This window comes from Lactuca virosa, chromosome 3, assembly GCF_052849685.1.
Source record: "Lactuca virosa cultivar CGN04683 chromosome 3, Lactuca_virosa_CGN04683_v6, whole genome shotgun sequence".
NCBI lineage: Eukaryota > Viridiplantae > Streptophyta > Magnoliopsida > Asterales > Asteraceae > Lactuca > Lactuca virosa.
This window is the reverse complement of record NC_136428.1, coordinates 187384096-187396149: the sequence shown is the minus strand read 5'-3', so window position 1 is coordinate 187396149 and position 12054 is coordinate 187384096.

Here is a 12054-nt window from a genome sequence, read left to right as displayed (position 1 = left end):
AGTTAAGGTTGCAATGGAACACTCAGATTGGGTTGTTGCGATGCAATCTGAATTGTCTGAATTTGAACGAAACAAGGTTTGGAGATTAATTCCTAAACCTGAAAATGTTTCGATTGTCGGATTAAAATGGATTTTTAAAAACAAAACCGACAAAGATGGAAATATTGTTCGAAACAAAGCCAGACTTGTTGTTAAAGGATATTCACAACAAGAAGGAATCGACTATGAAGAAACTTTTGCCCCTGTCGCAAGACTCGAGGTGGTTCGTATATTTCTGGCTTATGCAGCTCACAAAGACTTTGATGTTTATCAAATGGACGTGAAGTGTGCATTTTTAAATGAAGAGCTTGAAGAAACAGTTTATGTGGAACAACCCCCAGGTTTTATTAGCGAGGAATATCCAGATCATGTTTATATTTTAGATAAGGCAGTTTATGGTTTAAAACAAGCACCACGAGCATGGTATGCAACTCTTACTTCATTTTTGAAACAATCTAAATTTAAACAAGGATCTGTTGACCCCACATTATTTCGAAAGAAAGTTGGGAATCATCTAATGCTTGTTCAAATTTAGGTTGATGATATTATTTTTGGCTCAACTGACCCTGCTTTATCTAGAGAATTCGAAGATTTGATGAAAAGTAAGTTCGAAATGAGCATGATGGGAAAAATCAATAATTTTATTGGACTGGATATTTGTCAAAGCAGAGAAGGAATTTTTATTAATCAAGAAAAATATACGAAGAATCTGCTAGAAAAGTTTGGATTGACGAATAGCACAAAGTTACGAGTTCCAATGGCAATTGGCATAAAGTTGACACCTTCGTTAGATAAACCTGCAGTTGACATAACTCTTTATAGGAGCATGATTGGTTCATTACTTTATCTTACAGCAAATAGACCTGATATCATGTTTTCTGTGTGTAATTGTGCAAGGTATCAGTCAAATTCACGAGAACCAAATCTCACTGCTGTGAAGAATATATTTCGTTATCTTAAAGGAACAATTTCGTTAGGATTGTGGTATCCTTCGAAAACTGGGTTCTTTGTACAAGCATATTCGGATGCAGACTTGGGTGGGTGTAATCTTGATAGAAAAAGCACAAGTGGTGGATGTCAATTTCTCGATGGCAAATTGGTGAGCTGGCAGTCGAAAAAGCAAACATGTGTATCAATTTCAACAGCTGAAGCAGAATATGTGGTTGCTGCTGCTTGCACTTCACAAATTTTATGGATTCAAAGTCAATTGCGTGATTATGCAATCAATACGAAAAAGATTCCATTATATTGTGATTTTCAAAGTGCAATAAGAATTTGTCATAATCCTGTGCAGCATTCGAAGACTAAACATACAGCACTTCGTTATCATTTCATCAAGGATCACGTGGAGGATGGAAATATTGAAGTACATTTCGTGAAAACAACTGATCAGTTAGCTGATATTTTCACGAAACCTTTAGATGAAAAATCCCTTGTGAAAATTATAGAAGGACTTGGAATGATCGATGGAAATTCTGTTCCATGTGAAAAAGGCGAATGATGAATGAACAGGAATGATTCAGAGGCGCTGAATGAAAGACAAAGCAATAACAGTCAACATTCAGAGGTTACTGTTCATAGTCAACGCTTCGACCCCTTCGAATTCGTAAATTTGTCACTTATTTTAAGGGTTGATTCAGAGGTTACTGTTCATAGTCAACGCTTCGACCCCTTCGAATTCGTACATTTGTCACTTATAAGGGGATGATAAAATTTTGTATTTTTGCAACAAGTACAGTTTATTTTCATTTTCGAAAAATTAAAAATCCAAAAAGATTTTCTTTAGTTTTGTCATTCAATTTTCGAAAAAAAATCAAAAATCCAAAAAGATTTTCTTTTGTTTTGTCATTCAATTTTCGAAAAATCAAAAATCCAAAAAGATTTTCTTTTGTTTTGTCATTTAATTTTCGAAAACTTAAAAATCCAAAAAGATTTTTGTTTGTTCTGTCTCTACTTTCGAAAAATCAAAACAACAAAAATATTTTGATTCTTATTTCTTTTTAGTATTTTGTTGTAGATAATCATGAAGATATACAGTGGATTATGCTTGCAGTTCTAGGGTCAGGTACATTTTTGGTATGAATCAATACATTTTTCATCACTTGAACTAGCTAAGTTGTCCCTAGAAGCATGCTGCTGCATGTTGTCCAAAGCCTCCAATGACTCAATGTGTGTGTACGAAAGCCTTAATGAAATTATTCATATGAAAATTTCTTCCCAATCAGGCTTATATTCACATTAGTCTCTGAGCTACCTGACTCTTCTCAAAATGAGTTAAGAGTTTACTGTTTTGTCCAAATATAACAGAGGTACTTTTCGTATCTTACATCCGTCTTTTTCACTTATAAAGTTCTTACACGATCACACACGAAGACATATGTCTGAGAGGTCTCTAATCAAACCCATCGAGACTTAGACATATCAAAAATCTGTGTTTATGATCTGACATCTTGAGACCGTGATCAAAGTGAAACCTAATTTTCACTACACCTTTAAGGAATTGACAGGGAACAATGTTCCAGATTTTCACGAAACATTTGTTTCAGTACCAAAATTCGAAACTCCAAATCATATTCATTTCGAATGAGTGGTCTTGATCAAACATTCGAAACCCATGATGTTTGTTACCCAACAAGATCCAGCACAAATTTTTTCTTGAATATGATTTTCGTGTGAGTTTCATTCGAAATTCAATGTCACTTAAAATTTTTCAAAGAAAACTTGTCACTGACTACACTGGTTAAACAAGTAATTTCTGTTACAATTTCTCACCTTATGTTTAGGATGATATGTAACGAAATTTTTTTTTAACTACCCACGAAGCATTATAAAAGAAGCCCTTCGATACTTATCAACAAGTACTCGATTGTAATTCACGGGAACCTACACAAGTTGTTGATCATTTTTCTTAATGATTAATGAAGCAATCTTTGCCCGGGATTTCATCTGTTTTTGTGTCAAATTGATATTTTGACATCACAATATCCCAAAATTTTCTTATCTATATTTCTCGTCTACATTCTTTGGAACACTGCATTCACGAAATCCTTGAGGCTCTGAGTAATACCAACTCAGGCTGATGATTTCAAACTTCTGGAATATGACTTCGCTTTTCATCCCAAAAGTGAAAGAGCCTTGCTTCCATACGAAGGGTTCTGACGGTTACAATCTTCTTGGGGATAACAATACAGGCTGTTTATAAATGACGTATGGTATTTTGTCCAGTTTTCAAGGAGATGTGACAGCTACTTTTTGACGCATGGCTACTTTTACGCAGTAATGGCCCGATTTTCAAGGTGCCACGTCGGATATCATTAAATACATATCCCGCTTCAAATTCAAACTTCAGGGTTACATATAAAAGGGGATTCAAGGGTTCATTATCAGTTTACGCGATCAACAAGAAAAATTCCCAAATTCTCTGATCATCAAAGTCTTCAAACCCTAACAGTGGCGAATTCTGTTCATGTTGATGCTAATCCTTCTCAAACCATTGAAGATGTCTCGTCATTACCAATAATGAAGATTCAAGCAACAAACTATTACTTGGAGGGTGATGTTTCTCAATACCCGGAAGAATTGAAGATGTTATTCGTTGCCTTGAAGAACTCTGTTTTGTCTAAGGCAATGTTCAGTTCGTTCTTTGTTCCACTGTCATGGCTTTCTCAAGCAGGATCAACTGCTACTTACAACAAAGCTTCTGATACAATTACTTTCCATCTGGTAAATGACAAAAAGGTCAGGCTATCCAAGAAACTCTTTTGCCAAATTCTTGAAATTCCGAATTCACCTCCATATGTTGCTTTCACATTCCCTCAAATCGTTAATATGTTTAATGAGATGGGATAACAGCCTCCACTGTCAAAGATCAGCGATTTTAAGAAATCTGGTCTTCCACGACTATGGAATTTCTTATTTGGTATTTTTTAAGATGTTTAACTGGGAGAACAGTTGGTCTTGATAAAGGAAGAATGGAGGTTTATGCAATGGTTGCTGGTATATATTATGATCTTCAAGTGGACTATTCTACACAATTGTGGAAGGAATTCCAAAAGAGTGTAGAACACACGAATGCTATTCATGGTATGTCGTGTGCAAGATACTGGAGCTTGATTTTGCAATACTTTTACAACAAGGAAGGGATTTTGGTTCCCAATGATGAGGAAAAAGTCGTTTTTCAATCGTACCACTGTCCGAAGGAAGTCACAGATAGTGCTGAGGATTTTCCATCTGTTGCTCATATTCCTGATGCTATGCTCAAAAGAGTTGATCCTTCGAATTCAGTCTTACTGGCATATTTGCAAACTATTGATTCTACTGTTCCAACTGGGAAATTGTTGCCAAGGGAAGAAAAGAAATCTAAACGATCGAAGAAGCCTGAACCGGATTCTTCTGAAAAGCACACCAAGGATTCGCAATCTTTGAAATCTCCAAAGAAGAAGCCAGTTACAGTTGAAGAGTCTGTGGTTCAAGAAGTGTCAATTGCAGAGACTCAAATAATTAAACCTGTTGTTCCTAAGTCTCAAGAGAAAGTGGTTATTCCTTCGAAGACTGGTATGTTTCGAAGAATCAAAAAGATGTCTTCGCATCTACGTAAGTCTCCTACATCTCATGTAGTACGATAGCCTCAGGTTACTCATCAGGGTGTTTTGATTCGTGAAATGCCAGCGCCTGTTTCTCCCTCATCAAAGAAGCGAAGGGCTACAGATATGGCTAAACACATATCTAAGAAGAAGAAGAAGACACGAAAGCTTATGCTTTCTACTGAGTCTACAAAAGATGATGATGAAAGAATTCCTGAAACACCAGACGTCACTCTTCATGTACAAAGTTCAACTCCTGAGCAGACAATCGTCATACCACCCGAAGATTCGGTTGCCAAATCAGTTTCTGAGGAGGTATGAACTTCAGGCATCCCTGCAAACGTATCTTATACGAATGGAAATGTCAATATGGGTGACGGAGATGCGAAGAATGAAGCTCAAGGTCAATCTACTTCTGCTCCCTTCAAAAGTATTGTTTCTTTACCACCATCCATTATTCCCATTACATCAACCACTGATTCTCCTACATTCGAAAATATTATCAATCAACCATTTACTTCTATTTTTTCTTCTCAATCCACTGACACACCCAAACCTAATTCGACTATTCAAGAAACCATTCTTATGGAGACAGAAACTGATACTGAGGGGTTTGGAGGCATGTTTGAGGAATTGGAGTTTCATGAAGACGAAGAGGCGTTTCCAGATCATATGCTGATGACCATGAAGCAATTTAAAATTCTGAATCAGAAGTTGAATTCTATAATTCAATCTCAAGATGATCTGGGGGGTGGTTCGTCTGTTTCAAGTTTGGAGGTTGAGTCTATGTTGAAATTGTTCGAAGCCAGAGTTATGAGTAAAGTATCTGGGATGCTTACCGACTCTGAATCACGAATTTTGGAGAAGGTTGATCATAGTGATCAAAATAATGAACTACGGATCAATTCTCAAAATTCGAAATTTGCCAGAGATGTGAAAGAATTGCAGAATGTAACAAAGGAAAGGCATGTTCTCTTTGTTCAAGAAGTGAAGAAAGTCAGGGAGGATGTCAATTTGCAAATTCGTGAACTCCTCGAAGATATGCAAAAAGAGATTGCAAGTGTTCAACAAGATTATGCTTCTCTGCATCAGAAGGTTGATATTATTTGTGATGTTGTCACCAAGTTTGTCAAATTATATGAAAGTTTGAGTCCTCAAATTACTCAACTTTCAACAAACGAAAATGCCAACTTTTTTGAAGTGATTACTTTGTTAAAGGAGTTAAAAGATCTATCAGTCCAGCTGGGTTCTTCTTCCCTGATTACTCCTGAATTTTTATCTCAAAAATTCTTACAATTCGAAGCAGTTCTCAACAAGCAACTTGCTCCTATATTTCGCATTACAAGCCTTCTTCAAACAACATATGCCCCACCTGTTTTCACAAGGGTGCAAGGGGGAGAAAGAAAAACTGGTGAGTCGAAGGTGAGTGATGAAGATGCGAAAGTTGTAGGAAAGGTATTTTCTTCAAAGATCCCAACAACAAAGCCAGTCATAGTTTCTGTTGGGCTGGTTACTTCAACAGTCGTTACAACGATACCTATTACAAGACCTATTTCGAAAGGAATTGTGATTGGTAAAACTACGGAGACTGGTGAGAGTGGTTCGAAACCAAAAGAGTTAATTGATAATTCAGCCTTGAAAGATAAAGGGAAATCGATTGTTGTGGAAAAGTCGAAAGAAGAAAAGAAGGCTGAAGCAGAAGCTGAAATTGAAAAACTAAGGTTGATTCAAAGCATTATGACTCAGCGACCTAGTGATCCGAAGGGAATGGACAAAGGTGATCCATCCAAACACTACAATTACGAAACAATTGAGGCCAAGGTAGCGTTTAATCACATGTTTTCATTTGAGAAGAAACCAAAACAAAGTTATTTGGTCACGAATACTGATACAAGCCAACTGCATTTTCCAATAAACGAAATGATGTTCATCATGCCCAGTTCAAAGCAGAAGGAAATTTTAAAGAAAAGTATGAAGGTACACACATGAAAATTCGATTTCATGTTGTTCTTGCAAAAGCCCCTGAGGAAGTTTGGTCTTTGATAAAGATCAATAAAGTTATAAGTATCAAAAAGGATGTGGTGTTCGAAAACACAGTCCAGAACATCAAGTATGTGGTTGCCAGAGCAAATGGAAATATTTGCGAATTTATAATTGCAGATTTTCCATTAATGGACTTGTATGATCTTATACAAGTTGCATTGATTTTGAAAGATAATTCATTTCGTATCTTCAAAACACTGAACCGGATGAATTCAAGCTTGGGGTTGCTCACATCAAGATTTTCATCAAAAATTATTATGAGTGCTTGGCACTAACAGATGTGGAGTTAGCTACAGCTAAAGGAATGGAAATAAAAGCACCAATGGCTCCTACGAAGACTCAAGCAGAATTGAAAAAGTATGATGATGGTGAAATCCATTTGAAGCCTTTTGGAATGGTCTTCGCAGGAAAAGACAAAGCTGGAAAAGCTAAACGTTTCTTATTCCAAGCATGCGAAGTGGAGAGATATTCAACGTCTCAATATACGAACTTAATTGTTCGTATGAATCATTGTAGGAAGAATAATGAAGGAGATAAGAAAGAGCTGAAGAAGATAATCTCCTGGTACACAGAGATTCGAAGAGTGATGCTGTATTCCATCCATCTTCTTACAAATTAAGAAGTTCGACTATGATTACAAAGAGGGAGATTGTAAGGGTCGTATTGTTGTAATTAGTCGAAATGTATTTTGAACTCTTCGAATGTTTTGTAATCTATTTTACTGAGGCGCTTTTATTCGAAGCTTAAGTGTCTATGCCTTAGTATATTTTTTGTACGCTTTCAGTTCCCTATAAATAGGGATATTTACTAGAGTTAGATAAGAGTTTTTACAGACCTGTCTTTGTACTCTGTAAACATTCGAAAGCGTAATAGAGCTGAAACAAGATCATATTTACATCTGGTGTTCAATCTCGCATTTTTAATCGATTTCATACTCTGATTCGTTTTATACTTGATTCTATAATTCATCAGACCCAGTTAGTTACGTTTCCTAAGATAAGTGATCAAATATTCCTCCGTTATACAAGATATCGTGTGGTCATGAGACATGGATTATAATCAATCTCTATGTCCAAGTTTTTGTTTCCCGATTTCTGATTTATGACGATCGATTTAGACTACCAATTGAACACATCAATTCAGTCAAAGCTTGGCCAAGCGCTTTAGATGTCTACATCAAATCATCGAGGGGCCCGCAAATATCGCTTTTCCCGTTAGGGAAAAAGGAACGGATAAACTTCGACTTATATGCTTGTACTATTCACTCATCAAATCACGCAAAACAATACGTTTTATAACATCAAGTTACTGATGCGTTTATGTATTATCAATGCACAACTGACTTGCAAACAACAATTCATATATCTCCGTTTCAAGAATATAAGATATTATCGTCTCAAAATTACTCGTGATAAAATCCATGAAGTAATTTTCTGAGCGTGGGTTTATCCAATACTCAAAATCCCCATTTTCCAAGTACTCATGAACATTGTAGCAAAGCCATTGCTAAGTCTAATCTCTATAAACAATCTACAATTCAATTCATGACAGTATTAATTCGCTACTTACTTCCAAAAGTACGAATGACTATGGATGTTTGAATAATCCAATTATCCGGGAAGTAAAACATGCGAAGTGAAACACAATAATAACCTATCTAACTATGGTCTCAAAACTATTGAATATAAATAAAACTCTTATTATTTAATCACCATATTAATTAGAGTTTATTTATTGTATAATGTTTTGAGTAATCAACTAAACACTTGAATTAAACATCAGTCATTCCATGTTATAAACACTCATACTATGTCTCTCTGTGGTCCATCCTTTATAAACAGATCAATTGGACACTATTCCAATGATGTTTATTTCACGATTTCAAATTCATGTTACTACTAAATGTGTTAGAGTTGAACTTTACATGCAATATCCTTTTGTGATGTCGAGGCTTCAAAGTCACGGAGACTTCGCCAACGATATTACAAAATGTTCCATTGGAACTTTGTTAATAAAAAGAATTCCAAAATAATGAAGTTCCAAATTCAAGGTATATTCCTTGTACACCTTCCCTGCATTAAGGTTTCTAACTCACGTGTAGATTTTAACATCAAATTTCATTATGGAACCATTTCCATATTCCCATATGACTATAAATTCCGAACAAAAGTCATCTCCATTCAGAATTATGTCAATATGGTCCGTCCAAATTAATACTATACTTCCAACTGTCCACAAGCAACCAATCTTTAGTAAACCTCAGAGTATTCTTGAAAGTTTTTTAACAACATTAGTCACACCAAGTTCTATCCGTTTTTCCCTCTCAATACCCAAGACATTTGGAAAAATCAGAACAAGTGAATATTATAGCATATGTAAACTATCCAATATCCGACGCACATTGGACTCGATACATAGTGTCTTACATAAAGTCCGGATCTGATCAGTCTCTTGCTATAATATTTCCATATATTAAAATTTCCTATGTTGAACCATTTCAACATGATATTCATATATGTCCAAGACTAAGTTTTATTAAACTTTCAATCTAAACTTTTAGATTTGAAATGAAGTATGAGTGCCCTCTCCCCTAAATCTTTCTGTAGCGAAACAATACCCAAACTTTGCAATTTGCAAATTTTAAATCTTTATTTCCTACAATTAGTATTGCCAACTTGCAACACTTAGCATAACAATTATGCTCCCACTGGCATAACAATTATGCCTCTATATGTATAACAATTATGCTCCTACTAGCTTTGACATGTACCCAGAAATCAACTGAACTTCTAGAAATCAATACTCTTTGACTTTCTTACTAAAGTGTAGATTTCTGATACGTAATACTTCGATAAGTCTTCAGTCAGACTTCTCAAGCTTATACACCTTTCATTAGATATCATATGTGCGTGCTTAAACCCTTTCAGAACTTACAGCTATAAGTCCTGAATGTTCAAATTGTTCCTTGCCATTTCTCACAATTCGAACTATAAAAAGGGATGTCATAATCATATTGCGAATTTGAGAATGCAATTATCATAATTACTAACCACAATGATACTTATGAAATCTTTTAAAATATACTAGCTAAAGTATTTACTTATAATCATTTTCATGAATTAGATCGAAACCTTTTGCCACCTAAATTTTATGGTGTATGTGTTCCCATCCATGTGAATCTATCACTTTCAACCTACATGCATAAGACATGGTTTATGACAAATTCAAATTTATCTTTCACCGACTGAACTTTACTTGTTCTTAATTTCTTTCCTTCTGGTAGCACAAGGGCCTACCAGCGCTTCCATGTTGTTTAATCAGCTCACCTCCATTGACCAATGTACTATCACTGACCAAGGTTCTCTGCCTTTTGTAGTCAAATAAGAACCATAGAACTCATAAGCATTGCCAACTCAACTGGAAGATGCACAGAAACAAGAATTTGTCAGCTCAACACGATAGGTTATCAACCTCAGGTCGTGTGCTAGTGATAACTAAGTGGTTTATTCTTGATTGACTCCTGAAACTCTTCAAGATCAATAAGACTCCCACTTACTTCTTGACATATAAGTTTCTCTTTCAAGGAACAATCTTTGATGAGTAGGAATCATATATTCAAAAGTTAGTATGAATTTTCGACAATAAAACACTTTATGGAATTGATTTTAGTTCATCCTTTGATTTTAACCAAAACATCACAACTTCCAATTCCAATGTGCTAGAGTAAGAAAACATTATTACTCTACATTTCATGAGGTGTTATAAACCTACTTAGTATGAAACAAGCTTCAAGATATGATTTGTAGTTACTAGAGTATGACTCTAAAATTTTTAATTGGATACGAAGTATGACTCATCTCTTGATTTAACCATCTTAACAATATTTGAATCCTCTTCTTAGTCAAACAATTGTACTAGGATGTTTTCCTAGGATCAATTGTAACATGGTTCCACAATCATTAAGACGATCACAAAACACGATACTAAAGTATTCTCCTTTCCTTTCAGATTGGAGAAACTTTTATCTTTTTGCCTAACAGATTCTTATTATTCGTTCTGCCACTCTTTGAAAATTTTCAATGTATCAAAATTATTCTTAATCTTATAAACAAAAACACATTTACTAAAAGCATCAGTAAATCATGACGAATAAAGTTATCATCCTTTGTGGCGGATCTAAATAGTCCACATCAATGTGTACTAGATCCTTTAGTCCTTCACTTGACTCACATAAACATGTGATCAACGCATTAGTCATAATCTTCCAACGATCAAGATTCTCATACATCACACGATTCAAATTGCATGACTCTAAGTTTCTATCTAATTGGAACTTGGGTGATGAGAATTCTTTATGACTTGGTTAATTATGGAAATATCACAAGTGATATAGCAAGAATCAAAACCACAATTAATATTGCCAATAATAGAAATGTAACCAACACTTTTATAAATGCCATTGCAAGAAAATGTAAAGTAAACTAGATAAAAAAAATTTACTTTTATTGATAATAAGCAGAAAAATTTTGTCCTTACAATGAAAAAAATATGAAAACTATGTTACTAAACATCTCCTAATCAATCTATTAAGTTATCGTAACTCCTACGAGTAGCTTCGAAAATCTGATCATCGAACCATGCGACCGAAATCCATCTCTCACGATTAGATTCAACACACACTTCCTAAGCTTCCTTCTTTCTCTTAGATCCTGAAAAAACATCAAAATGTGATCATCACATAATGTATTAAGAATCTACGAATATGAACTTATTAAAATAATAGAGTTAGATAATGAATGTACCTGAAGTGGAGTCATACGACTTGACTTTACCATCTCTAAGATCTTTCAGGTAGTCAGGGCAGCTTCGCAACCAATGACCCTCTAATTTGCACTAGAAACAAGTGGACATTTTATGATTAGCACATGGTACTATCTCAGAACTAGCCTTTCTCTTTACCATATGGTCAAACGGTTTGACCTTGGCCGATCCCTTTCCATTGGGAAGAGAAACCTTTTCTAGACTACCATTGTTGTCGTCAATGTCCATAGAAATTTAGGAGACAGATCATTCAAACACTTTTGCTTCACTTGTGCTCTTAAGCATTTCTGCTTCAGCAACAATAAACATATGTGTCAGATCAATTAGGGTCATGTCATCGTCAGTCATGTAGTAGTTTTAATGAACCGACTATATGACTCAGGAAACTAAAGTAGAACCAAGTCAATGGCTAGCTCCCTTAGGAAAATGACACTCAACATTCCCAATCTGTCAATGTATGATTTCATATTCAGAACATGCGCACACATAGACTTTCCATCTTGATGTTTGCATGCCAACAGGGCTTAAGTGACCTCGTATTTTTCAGCTTGAAGGAAACATCACTTGG